This window comes from Aotus nancymaae, unplaced genomic scaffold (genome assembly GCF_030222135.1).
Source record: "Aotus nancymaae isolate 86718 unplaced genomic scaffold, 86718_ANA_hifiasm-v0.15.2.pri h1tg000117l, whole genome shotgun sequence".
Lineage (NCBI taxonomy): Eukaryota > Metazoa > Chordata > Mammalia > Primates > Aotidae > Aotus > Aotus nancymaae.
Genome location: NW_026988532.1, coordinates 409,512 through 424,684, shown reverse-complemented (window position 1 = coordinate 424,684; position 15,173 = coordinate 409,512).

Sequence of the window (15,173 nt, the reverse complement as noted above, 5' to 3'; positions counted from 1 at the left end):
TAGGGTTTTATTATTTACTAGCTGTCTTGACCACCAGAATGTGAATTTTAGGAGGAAAGAAACTTTCGTTTTTTTCATTTAGATAAATAAACCAGTCCCAGATCTGGGCCTGAGAAGAAGGGTGCTTTACTCACATATAACTTTGTCACAGTGGTAGGGACTTTGGAGGAAAGGAGACATCAAAGGAAGCATGTTAGTCATTGTGGACTAACTGCTACAACAAACTATAAGGTTCAGGAGACTTAACACAACATAAGTTTACTCCTTGCTCATGCTGTAGTCCAACACGGATGTGCCTAGTCAGAGGGCCCAAAGGGTTACCAGGCTCCCCAGTCTAGTGGCTTTATCACCCACTAGAATCTTGAAGTCCTCCAGGATCCATTATATCTGTCCAGAAGATGAGGAACTGGAGCAGACATAGAGTATTATATGGAATGTTTTCAGAGTCAGGTCTGGAAGTGACATAAATCACTGTCACTCACATTCATCAGAACTCAGTGACTAGGCCATATCTAACTTTGAGGGAGCCTAGGAAAGCAGTCTAATTGTGATTCCAGGGGAAAGAGGAAGTGGGGCTTGGTCACATAACATTCTAGTGTCATCATAAAACATGACCATCAGGTGATGCAAAAGCTAATTTATAAAGGATGAAAACATTACCCTGGAATAGAAGGGTGTGTTCTAAGGGAAGGAGAAGGCAGATGCAAAAGCAAAAAGGCACAAAAAATAGTAACACATGTAAGGAACTTCCATTGTAGATATGGCTCAATGTATAATGTGAAATAAAAAGGCACAAGGTTGGGGAAATAAGAAGAATCTGGATCATAAAAGACCCTGTATGCTGTGACAAAAAGTTTAGACTCATCCTAAAGGTATTGGGGAGGCACTGAAAGATATTAAGGGAAAAGATTGAGGAACAATATGATCAAATGTCTGTTATTGAAAGACTATAACTCATCGTTATAGAGGGGGTAAATTTGGGATACAGAAAATGGAGACAAGATAATTAGATAGGAAACTATTGCAGAAGTACAAGAAGAAATGTTGATGGATGGAAGCCAAGACTAAGGTAGTAGTTATATAGTGCTTGTTAAGTTCTTTCTTCTCTCTGAAAAGTATCATGAGCATACTTAATGTCTCTGATGAGCTGAAGACTCTAATATTACTGAGGTCAGAAATCCATCTTATAGAGAGGTTAGAAAAGTCACATTTTAATTAAATTTCAAAGTGGATTTCTATTGCTTATCATTAAAAAATACTAGTTGATATAAATGAATAAAGCTATTTTTTAAATCACTGCTAAGAGATTACTGGGGGTGGAGTGGGCAGGGGGAACAGAATAAGGGATATATATGAATTCTCACATTGATAGTATATGTAAGAGAGAAGAAAATGATGAACACATCTTCGATATCCTTTGTGACAATGTAACTTTAATCAAATAACAAATGAGAAGGGATGGATTGCTCATCATAACCTATTTAACTCTATCAGATTAATTAATATTATGTTTCAATTAAACAAAGCATTAGGTTATTCCATAACCACAACTGTCAACATTTTCCAATTTCTCTCTTTAGTTATAAATTTTTATTTTACCTAAATCATTGGTGATCCATCATAATTCTGAATTACAATAACTAGATGTACGATCTAGATATTTTAAGGCTATGGAGGAAAAGGAGCAAGAAAAAACAATTTGCTTGCTTATTTTCTGCTCTGAAAAAAAACCAGAAGGTTCTTAGAAAGTAGAGGACAAATTCAATCATCAGGAATACTTTTCAAAGCAAACTTTACAAATCGAAAATCACATTGAATGATGATACCTATTATATTGAAATGCTAGAATTATGTGTGAGTGACTTGTTTTTCTTTATCAGGCTTCCTGAGTAAGAACATTTCTGTATAATATATAAAATAAATACAGAATCACTTTGACAAATTGCTTTGCTCATAAAATTATCAGGATTTCTTGGTTAAATTTTAGCATCACTGCTTATGTGACATTGGGCAAGTTAATATCATTATTATCATTACCGTTAGTATTATTAGATAGCACTCAGCACATATTATGTACCAGTCATTTGATTAAGAATGTAATATATATTATTTCATGTTATTATCTGTTACTATATTGGTATTAGTAGATAGAATTCAGCACATATTATGTGCTAGTCATTCTATTAAGCACATTATATACATATTATCTCATGTTATTGATTATTTCAAAACATGTTTCTTAACCTATTTTTTTTAAATGTTAGGTGGTAACTTTAGCAAGATGGCAGAGTAGGAAGCCCTGAATATTTTTCCTCCCACCAGCAACTAATTTGGCAACAATTCACAAATTCCCTTTATGAGAAATTACAAAACTAATTTAAAGTCTCTTGCAACCTGGGAAAACATGAAACCAGACTAATTGAAGCTAGTAGGAAGAGTCAAGACACCCTCTCACCAGATCCCTGCTACTAGCATGACAACATACAATCAGGGAGATTCCCCCTACCTCTCAGCTTCTCCCAAGGAAAATAATGAGTTAATGTATATCCAGTACCCTAACTTTCTAAGGGGGCTTCTAAGAAGATTAGTTTGTGTCTTTCTAGTCGAGTTTATGACAGCACTGGCACAGTCCAGTGAGTTGAGGGAGACATACAATCAAAAGACATACAGTGGCTGAGTGGATAAAAATCAAAACACAACTATATGCTGTCTACAAGAAACTCACTTTAGATTTAAGGACCTACAGGGGCTGAAAGTGAAAGGAAGAAAAAAGATATTTCTTATAAATGGTAACCAAAGAGAGCAAGCATTGTCATATCAGAAAAAATAGACATTAAGCCAAAAACTGTCAGGAGACAAAAAAGGACGTTATATAATGATAAAAGGATCAATCTACCAAAAATATATAACAATTATAAATATATATGCACCCAACATCAGGGAACCTAAATATATAGAGCAAACATTGACTGAGCTGAAAGGAGAAATAGATAGCAATAAAATAATAGGATACTTCAAAATCCTACTTTCAATAATGGAAAAAACATCTAGATAGAAGATATATATATATATATATATATAGTCTCTTTCTCTTTCTCTTTCTCACTCTCGCTCTCTCTCTAAATATATATATTTGGGAGAAAGTAAGAAAAAAGAACAAAAGTTTCTGCCTGGTAATCCAGAGAATTCCTCTAGCTCTTAAGCACACCAAGGCAGTACCTCTTTAAGTCTGCAAAAATCACAGCATTATTGGGGTTGGTTAAAGGAATGGCCACATCCCTTTCAATACCTGGAAAACTTTCCCAAGAAGGAGAGGCACAAATAAGCCCAGACTGTGGAGACTACCATAAATACCTAACTCTTTAATGCTCAGACACTTAAGAACAGCTACAAGCATCAACATCATACACCAAAACATGACCTCACCAAATGAACTAAATAAGGCACCAAGGACCAATCCTGGAGAAACAGGGATATATGACCTTTTAGACAGAAAATTCAAAATAGCTGTGTTGAAGAAACTCAAAGAAATTAAGATAACACAGAAAAGGAATTCAAAATTTTATCAGATAAATTTAACAAAGAGATTAAATGATTAAAAAGAATCCAGCAGAAATTCTGCAGCTGAATAATGCAATTTGCATACTGAAGAATGCATCAGAGTCTCCTAATAGCAGAACTGATTAAGCAGAAGAAAGAGTTAGTGAGCTCAAAGGTAGGTTATTTGTAAACACACAGTCAGAGGAGACAAAAGAAAAAGAACTTAAAAATAATGAAACACACCTCCAATGTCTAGAACATAGCCTCAAAAGGGCAAATCTAAGAGTCATTGGCCTTGAAGAGGAGGTAGAGAAAAAGATAAGGGTAGAAAATTTATTTGAAGGGATTATATCAGAAAACTTCCAAAACCTAGAGAAAGATATAAACATTCATGAACAAAAGGTTATAGAAGACCAAGCAGATTTAACCCAAAGAAGACTACCTTAAGGCATTTAATGCTCAAACTCCCAAAGGTCAAGGATAAAGAAAGGAATGGAAAAGTAGCAAAAGAAAAAAAAACAAATAGCATACAATGGAGCTCCAATATGGCTGGCAGCAGATTTTTCAGTGAAAACCTTACAGTCCAGGAGAGAGTGGCATGACATATTTAAAGTACTGAAGAAAAAAAGCTTTTACCCAAGAATAGTATATCCAACAATAATATTCTTTCAGCATGAAGAAGAAATAAAGATCTTCTGAGACAAACAAAAGCTGAGGGATTTCATCATCGCCAGATCTGTCCTACAAGAAATGCTAAAGCAAGTTCCTCAATCTGAAAAAAAAAAAGAAAAGAATGTTAATGAGCAAGAAGAAATCATGTGAAGGAACAAAACTCACTGGCAATAGGAAGGACACAGTAAAACAGAATAGTATAACACTATAGTAGTGGTGTATAAACTTCTCCTGACTTAAGTAAAAAGACTAAATGACAAGCCAATCAAATAACAACTACAACTTTTCAAGACATAGTAGAATAAGACATAAGAAGAAACAATAAATAGTTAAAAAATGAGAGATTAAGTTAATTAGCATTTTTATTAGTTTTCTTTTTTGCATGTTTGTTTCTTGGTTTGTTTATGCAATTAGTATGAAGTTGTCACCATTTAAAATAATGAGTTATAAGATAATATTTGCAAGCCTCATGGTAATCTCAAATCATTGTTCTATCTAATATTGACAGTGTGATGTTAAAGTCTCCCACTGTTATTTTGTGGGAGTATAAGTCTCTTTGTAGGTCTCTAAGAAGTTGCTTTATGAATCTGGGTGCTCCTGTATTGGGTGCATATATATTTAGGATAGTTAGCTCTTCTTGTTGTGCTGATCTCTTTATTATTATGTAATGCCCTTCTTTGTCTCTTTTGATCTTTATTGGTTTAAAGTTTTTTATCAGAGACTGTGATTGCAACCTCTGCTTTTTTTTTTTCTTTCTATTTGCTTAATAAATATTCCTCCATCCCTTTATTTTGAGCCTGTGTGTCTTTGCACGAGGTGGGTCTCTTGAATACAGCACATCAATGGGTCTTGACTATTTAATTTGCCAGTCTGTATCTTTTAATTAGACCATTTAGGTCATTTACATTTAAGGTTAATATTGTTCCAGCACTTTGGGAGGCCGAGGCGGGTGGAACACGAGGTCAAGAGATCAAGACCATCCTGGTAAAACATGGTGAAACCCCATCTCTACTAAAAATACAAAAAAAAAATTAGCTGGGCATGGTGGCGCGTGCCTGTAATCCCAGCTACTCAGGAGGCTGAGGCAGGAGAATTACCTGAACCCGGGAGGCGGAGGTTGCGGTGAGCCAAGATAGCGCCATTGCACTCCAGCCTGGGTAACAAGAGCGAAACTCCGTCTCAAAAAAAAAAAAAAAATATTGTTATGTGTGAATTTGATCCTGTCATCACGATGCTAGCTGGTTATTTTGCACATTAGTTGATGCAGTTTCTTCATAGTGTCACTGGTCTTTGCAATTTGGTATGTTTCTGCAGTGGCTTGTAATGGTTCTTCCTTTCAATTTATAGTGCTTCCTTTAGGAGCTTTTGGAAGGCGGGCCTGGTGGTGACAAAATCTCTTAGCATTTGCTTGTCTGTCAAGGACTTTATTTCTCCTTCACTTATGAAGCTTAGTTTTTTATTTCTCCTTTGCTTATGAAGTTTAGCTTGGCTGGATATGAAATGCTGGGTTGAAAATTCTTTAAAGAATGTTGAGTATTGGCCCTCACTCTCTTCTGGCTTGTAGGGTTTCTGCAGAGAGATCCGCTATTAGTCTGATGGGCTTCCCTTTGTGGGTAACCTGACCTTTCTCTCTGGCTGCCCTTAACATTTTTTCCATCATTTCAACCTTGGTGAATCTGATGATTATGTGTCTTGGGGTTGTTCTTCTCAAGGAGTATCTTTATGGTATTCTCTGTATTTCCTGAATTTGAATGTTGGCCTGCCTTGCTAGGTTGGGGAAATTCTCCTGGATAGTATCCTGAAGTGTGTTTTCCAACTTGGTTTCATTCTCCCCATCACTGTCAGGTACACCAATCAAACGTAGGTTTGGTCTTTTCACACAGTCCCATATTAGTTGGAGGTTTTCTTCATTCCTTTTCATTTTTTTCCTCTAATCTTGTCTTCATGCTTTATATCATTAGTTGATCTTCAGTCTCTGATACCCTTTCTTCCACTTTGTTGATTCAGCTATTGATACTTGTGTATGCTTCACGAAGTTCTCATGCTGCATTTTTCTGCTCCATCAGGTCATTTATGTTCTTCTCTAAGAAGAACATAAGTGGTTATTCTAGTTAGCAATTTGTCTAGCCTTTTTTCAAGGTTCTTAGCTTCCTTACATTGGGTTAGAACATGCTTCTTTAGCTCGGAGTAGTTTGTTATTACCCACAATCTGAAGCCTACTTCTGTCAATTTATCAAATTCCTTCTCTGTCCAGTTTTGATCCCTTGCTGGCAAGAAGTTGTAATTGTCTGGAGAAGAGGTGTTCTGGTTTTTGGATTTTCAACCTTTTTATGCTGGTTTTTCCTCATCTTCATGGATTTATCTACCTTTGGTCTTTGACGTGGTGACCTTTAGATAGGGTTTTTGCTTGGACATACTTTTTGTTTCTGTTTATGCTATTCTTTTTTGTTTGTTAGTTTTTTCCTCTACCAGTCAGGACCCTCTGCTGCAGGTCTGCTGGAGTATACTGAAGGTTCACTTCAGACCCTGTTTGCCTGGATATCACCAGCAGAGGCTGGAGAACAGCAAAGATTGTTGCCTCTTCCTTCCTCTGGAAGCTTCATCCCAAAGGAGCACCTGCCAGATGCCAGCCAGAGCTCTCCTGTATGAGGCGTCTGTCGACCCCTGCTGGGAGGTGTCTCCCAGTCAGGAGGCACAGGGCTCAGGGACCCACCTGAGGAGGCAGTCTGTCCCTTAGCAGAACTTGAGCACTGTGCTGGGAGATCCACTGCTGTCTTCAGAGTCAGAAGGCAGGAATGTTTAAGTCTGCTGAAGCTGTGCCCACAGCCACCCAGACAGATGGGAGTTTTATCCGTAAAGCACTATATTTGAAAGAAGGGCTGTTGCCTTTCTTTCAAAGACACCCTGCCCAGAAAGGAGGAATCTAGAGAGGCAGTCTGGCTACAATGCCTTTGCGGAGCTCAGCTATGCTTTGGCCAATTCGGACTTCCTGGCAGCTTTGTTTACACTGTGAGGGGAAACCACCTATTCAAGTCTTGGTAATGGTGGACGCCCCTCCCCCACCAAGCTCGAGCATGCCAGGTCAACTTCAGATTGGTGTGCTGGCAGTGAGAATTCCAAGCCAGCAGATCTTAGCTTGCTGGGCTTCGTGAGGGTGGGATCCACTGAGCTAGACCACTTGGCTCCCTGACTTCAGCCCCCTTTCCAGAGGAGTGAACAGTTCTGTCTTGCTGGCATTCCAGGCACTACTGGGGTATGAAAAAACAACTCCTTCAGCTAGCTCGGTACCTGCCCAAACAGCTGCCCAGTTTTGTGCTTGAAACCCAGGGCTCTGGTGGTATAGACACCCGAGGAATCTCCTGGTCTGTGGGTTGCGAAGACAGTGGGGAAAAGCATAGTATTTGGGCCAGACTGTTTCTCACATCACAGTCTCTTATGGCTTCTCTTGGCTAGTGGAGGGAGTTCCCTGAGACCTTGTGCTTCCCAGATGAGGCAACACCCCATCCTGCTTCTGCTCACCCTCTGTGGGCTGCACCCACTCTCTAACCATTCCCAGTGAGATGAGCCAGGCCCCCCAGTTAGAAATACAGAAATCACCCACCTTCTGCATTGATCCTACTTGGAGTTGCAGACCAGAGCTGTTCCTATTCGGCCGTTTTGCCCAGGTCCCCCTTTTTAGTAGTTTTTTAATGTAGTTACCAGAAAACTTAACATTATCATATATGTGACTTCCATTGTATTCCTCCTGGACAGACGTGTTCTCCATTGCTAACTCAATTTTCAACTATCTCCATTAAGCATTTCATTGAGGAGTGTGAATATTTGAAAATCAAGTTTTAAATTTTCTAAAGCACTTTAGTGTCCTATAATTCCTTCTTTTTCATAGCAAATTACTCTTATTTTATGGATTTAAAATCCTCTCAAATCTTTCTGGAAATATATAAATAGAATTTTATTAAAGTCCTTTACAATTTTTTAAATATCTCTGTTTCTTCAGAATTTTATTTCTTTTTTTCTTTCCATTTTAGAACCTGGTTTTCATGCTGTTGGTTTCTTCTCTTTTTGGTTATCCATATCGGAAATGAGTATCTAGACTAATTAGTCATTGGTGACTGCATTGTTTTCTCATCTCAAGTGAAAATGACATTGCCCTGAGCAATGAATAAGGATACTGATTCATGTAATCCTTGATGTGAGGAGTGGGCTGGGACACACGGCCTACGTGGATTGTCTTCAGGATGCTTGAGGAGCTTGCCTTTTTGGTGCAGAACTCTTTTTTCCTTATATCAGCTTGATAATGCCTGGGGCACTGTCTTAATTATCTCTGTACCCCCAATACCTGCTTTGGAGCTTCCCAAAGCATATCATCCATTCTATGTAAAGTTTTCAGCCTATTATAAAAAATAATTTTCACCTAAGAAATGCAAACTACAACCCATTACAGAATCATATGGTAGCAAAGTATAAGAACTAAAAAGGGAAAAAGAAAAGACAATATATCATTATGGAAATAGCTTTTAGACTACTCAGGTAGATAGAGCTAGATTTTTTCTTTGTACTAGCCCAGACTTTGCAAGAAGATAAGATGAGGTAGAGATGAAAGACATCACTACCCAGATGTTTGATGACAAATGTCTAATCACTGAATCTATCCAAAAATGAATTGAGCTGTCTTGTCGTTCTCCTCACCAGATAACTTTGCACTGGGTAAGGAGAAGAAGAAAATGAAGCATTTAATATGTTCAAAACTGATTATTACTAAGATCTATTTTGGAAGGGATGGGAAAGAATATGAAGAACATCCTGGGGTGTATCAGAAATAACAATGAACTGAAAGTCTTGGCATGAAGTCCCAGTACTGCCAATAATTGACAGCATAACTTAGGAAAGTCTCTTGTACCTCTCTGGGCCTTAATCATGAACAACTCAAAAGCAGAGTTTGTCTTTTCCAGATACAGACTACCTGGGTTCTAATGGTTCCACCTTTGAGCCTCCTTTTGGCTGAGTTGCATCATCTATAACAGGGGTCAGCAAACTGTTCTTGTAAGGGACCAGACAATATTTTAGGCTTTGCAAAGTCTAGTATAGTTTCTATACCATATTCTGCTCTCTCTCTTGTTCTCTCTCACTCTCTCCTTTTCTAACCTTTTGAAAATGTAAAACCATTCTTAGCTCATGGTTCTTATAAAACCATTCTTAGCTCATGGTTCTTATAAAACCATTCTTAGCTCATGGTTTGCCAGCCCCTAATCTATAAAATAGAGATAAGAGTACTACAATACCACATAGCACTGTTATAGCTAGTGACATGGGTAACACATGTAAAGCACTTGGATCAGTGGATAGAACATAGGAAGCTCTCAATAAATATTGAATGACTAACTTGATATTATAATTATTATGTTGTCCTGGGCATCTAATTTAGCACTGGAAATATACCATGACCTCAATAAGTGGTTAATAAATTTTAAAATATTATGTAAAGGAAGACAACTGCCCTCTCTTCAAGCCCTGTAATTCAGTTAACCCTCAAGTCACATGGTGCACGTTGATGCTTTGGTCCAGATACCTGAAGAAAAGTCTGATAAGAGTTGATGGTGGTTCTGAGTAAGGCTGGCAAGAAGGTTGAGTTGCTGAAAAAAATCTTTCAGTCTGTAAGATTAGAATAAGAATTTGAAATGCCAACAATCCTAGAAAAGAATTTAACAAATCAGAGCATGATTGTGTTACATATATTCATACAAAGTACATTTTACAAACTTATAAAGTGTATCCCCTTTCTAAGCCTGTGGTTCTCAAAGTAGAGATCTCGAAGTAGCAGAAACAACAGTATCTAGAAATTTTTATTAGGAATGCAGATTCTTGACCCTTTTCCAGATCAATTGAATCAGGAATTTCTGAAGCGAGGGCCCAAGAACCTGTATATTAACAAGCCCTCCAGGCAGGCTCAAGTTTGAGAACTGCTGTTTTAAGTCTTCCTCTTCTTCAACCATCCTCTAATTCTTTACATTCTATCCAATCCATGGTTTGGCATCTCTTTTTCAGTTCTAAGAGGAAACTTATAACTAATAAAATGTATAGAAAACCAGGGTTCAGCATGTCTTTTTTTATTGTATTAGCCTTCATAGAACCAAAACAACTCCTATTATCCTTCTCTCCCAACTCCGTAGGCTTTTCTCTTCTTCTTCCCCATTCTGATCATTCCCTTTCCTTATTTCCCCTCTTATACCAATGTTCTGGGCAATGCCTTCTAAACCACACTGAGCACATCATTTGCTGAAATTTTCTAGCATTACCCACCATAGTTTTAACTCATAATCACACTTTGTCTTGCACTGTTAATAAATTGCTTTACTGACTCAACCTAAAATCATTTCTTAAGATCCTATTTACAGCTAGGTTCTGGACTAGGCTCTGTGAGAGTTCAGGCACTGAGTCTACCTTCAAGGAAATTAAAGCTATTAAACGTCAAGACTGGCCTAGCAATTGTTCATTTCATTCATTCAGTAAATATTTATGAGCACTATATGCAAGGCACTGTTAGGTACCAGTGATCCAACAATGAACACAATATTCATGCCACTGGATTCACAGAACTTATATTTTGGTGAAGATGGCAGAAAACAAAAACAAATAAAATTACTAAGTAACATAGTAAGTGATATGAACAGAACAACATAGCTCTAATACAAAAAAAGGCAACCTACCTTAAATAACATGACCAGAGAAAGTTGCTAACAAGATGTGTTATTTAGGCTGAATCTGAAATAGGCAAAGGAATCAGGAATTGGAAGAGGTTCTAGGCAGATGGAATAGCAAGAGACAAGCCCTTGAGACAGCAAAGAACTTAGCATGTCTGGGAAGCTGAGAGAAGCCCTGTGTGTCTGGAGTACAATGAGAGAGAAAGGGAGAGTGAACAGAGTTGAGGTCAGGATGAAGGCAGGGCCAGCTTACATGGGACCTGGAGGCTCTGATTTGAAGCTTGAATTTTATATCAAGATGGCTCTTAATAACAAGCCAGGTGGATGGCACTGACATTTATTTTTTATTTTTATTTTTTGTTGTACTTTAGGTTCTGGTGTACATGTGCAGATCATGCAGGATTGTTGCATAGGTACATATGTGACAATGTGGTTTGCTGCCTCCATCCCCCTGTCACCTATATCTGGCATTTCTCCCCATGCTGTCCCTCCTCTAGCCACCCCCCAACAGACCCCAGTGTGTGATGCTCCCCTCCCTGTGTCCATGTGTTCTTATCGTTCAACACCCACCTATGAGTGAGAAAATGTGGTATCTAATTTTCTGTTCTTATGTCAGTTTGCTAAGAATGATGGTTTCCAGATTCAACCATGTTTCTACAAAGGACACGAACTCATCATTTTTTATGACTGCATAGTATTCCAAGGTGTATATGTGCCACATTTTCCTTGTCCAGTCTATCATTGATGAGCATCTGGGTTGGTTCCAGGTCTTTGCTAATGTAAACAGTGCCACAATGAACATACATGTACATGTGTCTTTATAATGGAATTATTTATAATCCTTTAGATATATACCCAGTAATGGGATTGCTGGGTCAAATGGAATTTCTATTTCTAGGTCCTTGAGGAATCGCCCCACTGTCCCCCACATGGCTGAACTAATTTACACTCCCATCAACAGTGTAAAAGTGTTCCTATTTCTCCACATCCTCTCCAGCATCTGTCGTCTCCAGATTTTTTAATGATCACCATTCTAACTGGCATGAGATGGTATCTCAATGTGGTTTTGATTTGCATTTCTCTAATGACCAGTGATGATGAGCATTTTTCATGTTTGTTGGCCTTATACATGTCTTCTTTTGAAAAGTGTCTGTTCATATCCTTCACCCACTTTTGAATGAGTTTGTTTTTTTCTTGTAAATCTGTTTTAGTTCTTTGTAGATTCTGGATATTAGTCCTTTGTCACTTGGGTAGATTGCAAATTTTTTTTTCCATTCTGTTGGTTGCTGGTTCACTCTAATGATTGTTTCTTTTGCTGTGCAGAAGCTCTGGAGTTTAATTAGATCCCATTTGTTTATTTTGGCTTTTGTTGCCGATGCTTTTGGTGTTTCAGTCACGAAATCCTTGCCTACGCCTATGTCCTGAATGGTTTTGCCTAGGTTTTCTTCTAGGGTTTTTATGGTGTTAGGTCTTATGTTTAAGTATTTAATCCATCTGTGGTTAATTTTAGTGTGAAGTGTCAGGAAGGGGTCCAGTTTCTGCTTTCTGCACATGACTAGCCAGTTTTCCCAACACCATTTATTAAACAGGGAATCCTTTCCCCATTGCTTGTTTTTGGCACTGACATTTATTAAGCTAAGAAAGATTAGTGGAGACATAAAATTAGTTGTAGAGGTAAAAAATATATATATCAAGGGTTTTGACTTAGCTGTTTTAACTTGGATATGTCAAGTAAACTTCTGGGTTAGTCTGAAGCTCAGAGGGATAGATGTAAAAATTTAGAAGACATCTGTATAAAGATGGTATTTAAAGACTTGATAACAGACAAGGCAACCTAGGGGAAGAATTTAGAGAAAGAAATAAAGAGGGCCTGAGAATAATCCCTTAGGAACAGCAATATTTAAAGGTTGTTTAGAGAAGAACCCATCAAAGGGATCTGAGATGCTTTAGACAGTGAAATAGAGGGAGCAGGAAAGGATGACAGAAAATCAAAGACAGGAGAGGGCTTCGCAAAAAAGGGAATTGTTGCTTTGTCCTCCAAGCACCTAAGATGCTGAAAGGAAAGGAGGCCAAGGGAGAGAAAGTGGCACTGACCCCCACTGTCATGAAGAAGCAGGAGAAAAGCCCTCTTGTTTGAGAAAAGCCCTAAGAATTTTGGCATTAGGCAGGATATCCTGCCCAAAAGGGACCTTACCTGCTTTGTGAAATTGCCCCACTACATGCAGTTGCAATGGCAAAGGGCTATCTTCCATGAGCAGCTGAAAGTTCCTCCTGCCATTAACCAGTTCACTCAGGCCTTGGACTGCTAGTTACTCAACTGCTTAAGCTGGTGTGCAGTCCAGAGACAAAGCAAGGGAAGAAGCAGAGACCATTGGCCCGGGCTGAGAAGACAGCTGAAAAGGGTCTCTCCCCCTTAAGAGATCACCTATCCTTCGAGCAGTTTTAACACTGTCAACATGGTAAAGAACAAGAAGTCTCAACTGGTGGTGATTGAACACGACGAGGATCCCATCAAGCTGGTTGTCTTTCTGCCTGCCCTGTGTTGTAAAATATGGATCCCTTACTGCCTTATCAAGGGGAAGGCAAGATTGGGATGTCTAGTCCACAGGAAGACCTGCACCACCATCACCTTCACATAGTTTAACTGGGAAGACAGAGGAGCTTTGATGAAGCTGTTGGAAGCTATCAGGACCAATGACAATGACAGATGTTATGAGATCTGCCCCCACTGGGAAGGCGATGGCCTGGGTCCCAAATCTGTGCCTCACATTGCCAAGCAGGAAAAGGCAAAAGCTGGAACACTTGCTACTAAACTGGGTTAACCATACACTGTTGAGTTTTCTGTACACAAAAAAATAAGAATAATTTTCCCAGGTAACATAGTAGGACCCCATCTCTACAAAATAAAAAAATTAGCCAGGCATGGCAGAGCATGCCTGTGGCCACAGCTACTCTGGAGGCTGAGGTAGGAGAATTGCTTGAGCCTAGGAGGTCAAAGTTGCAGTGAGCCATGATTAAGCCACTACAGTCCAGCCTGGGCAACTGAGAGAGACCCTCATCTCCAAAATAAATAAATAAACATAATTTTTAAAAATAATAAAAATTTGCTTTCAAAAAAAGGGGTGTTGTCATGTTGTCAACATGTCATATGCTGCTGAGAAGTCAAACAGGATAAATTAAATCACCTATATCAGTTGATTCCAGTGTCTCCACAAAGCTCTCATCCCTTAAAGACCCTTCCACTCAGCTCCCAGATGTTTGAAAGTCCATATTTAAACCCTCATCCTTTTATTTTAATTACCTTCAATGTCCCATGAGTAAAATATCAAATTGAGTCACTTCTACCCACTAGAGGAAATAAATTTCAGATCATGTCTGGATACTGGAGATTTGATAAAGGAAAAGAGACAGAGAAAGATGAGCATGGGTTAGTGACAGCATTGTTGAAGTTGGAAAGAGGGAAAGGCGGAAACAAGGAGCATGGGAGATATCAAATGGCAATGGCAGCTATTTTATGCATTTGTCTAGGGCCTGCTCACTGCACTGAGTCATTCCTGTTTCATGCTGGTGTTCTGGTTGACATGTGGTTTAATACACAAGTATAAAGTTCCCTTTTTCCCTTCAGGGGATGCTCTCTTTCTACGTGATACACCATTGGTAATGAAGTTCTTGATAAACCATCTTCACAGTCTTTATTTCACCTAGGATATTTTATATCCTAATTCATTTGAGGAAGGATTAGGGACATAATAAGGAACAAAACTTTTATTAATATGTAAACACTACATGATGCTATCATTTGATTGATGGAGACATAAAGACTGAGAAGTACATCCCAGATGATGTGTATCTTCAGACCCACCCACAACCCAAACTAGACCAACCCACAGCCTTCAGAAGAGTGAATTTGCCAGAAGGGGGCTCCGTTGCTAGTGGATACGGGATAGAGGTGGACTCCAGCTGCACATATGGACCTGATCCATCTGTTGTCCACTTGTTTACATTCTCTAAATTCTTCTTTGATCTTTCACTGGTCCTGAGGGAAGAGTTAAGATTAAAGCTGGTTCACCTTTAGTGTCAAAGGTTTCCACAGTAAATGGGTTCCATTCACTTTATTTGGGTAGGGGGGTAAAAATGCCATTTATCAAAGTACTTAATTTTTTAGAAATCCTATTTTCACACCTATTTATAGGAACAAAACAAAGAAAGCCAGCATCCTCTCCATGACTCATAGTTAGGAAAACATTGATGTTATGTAAC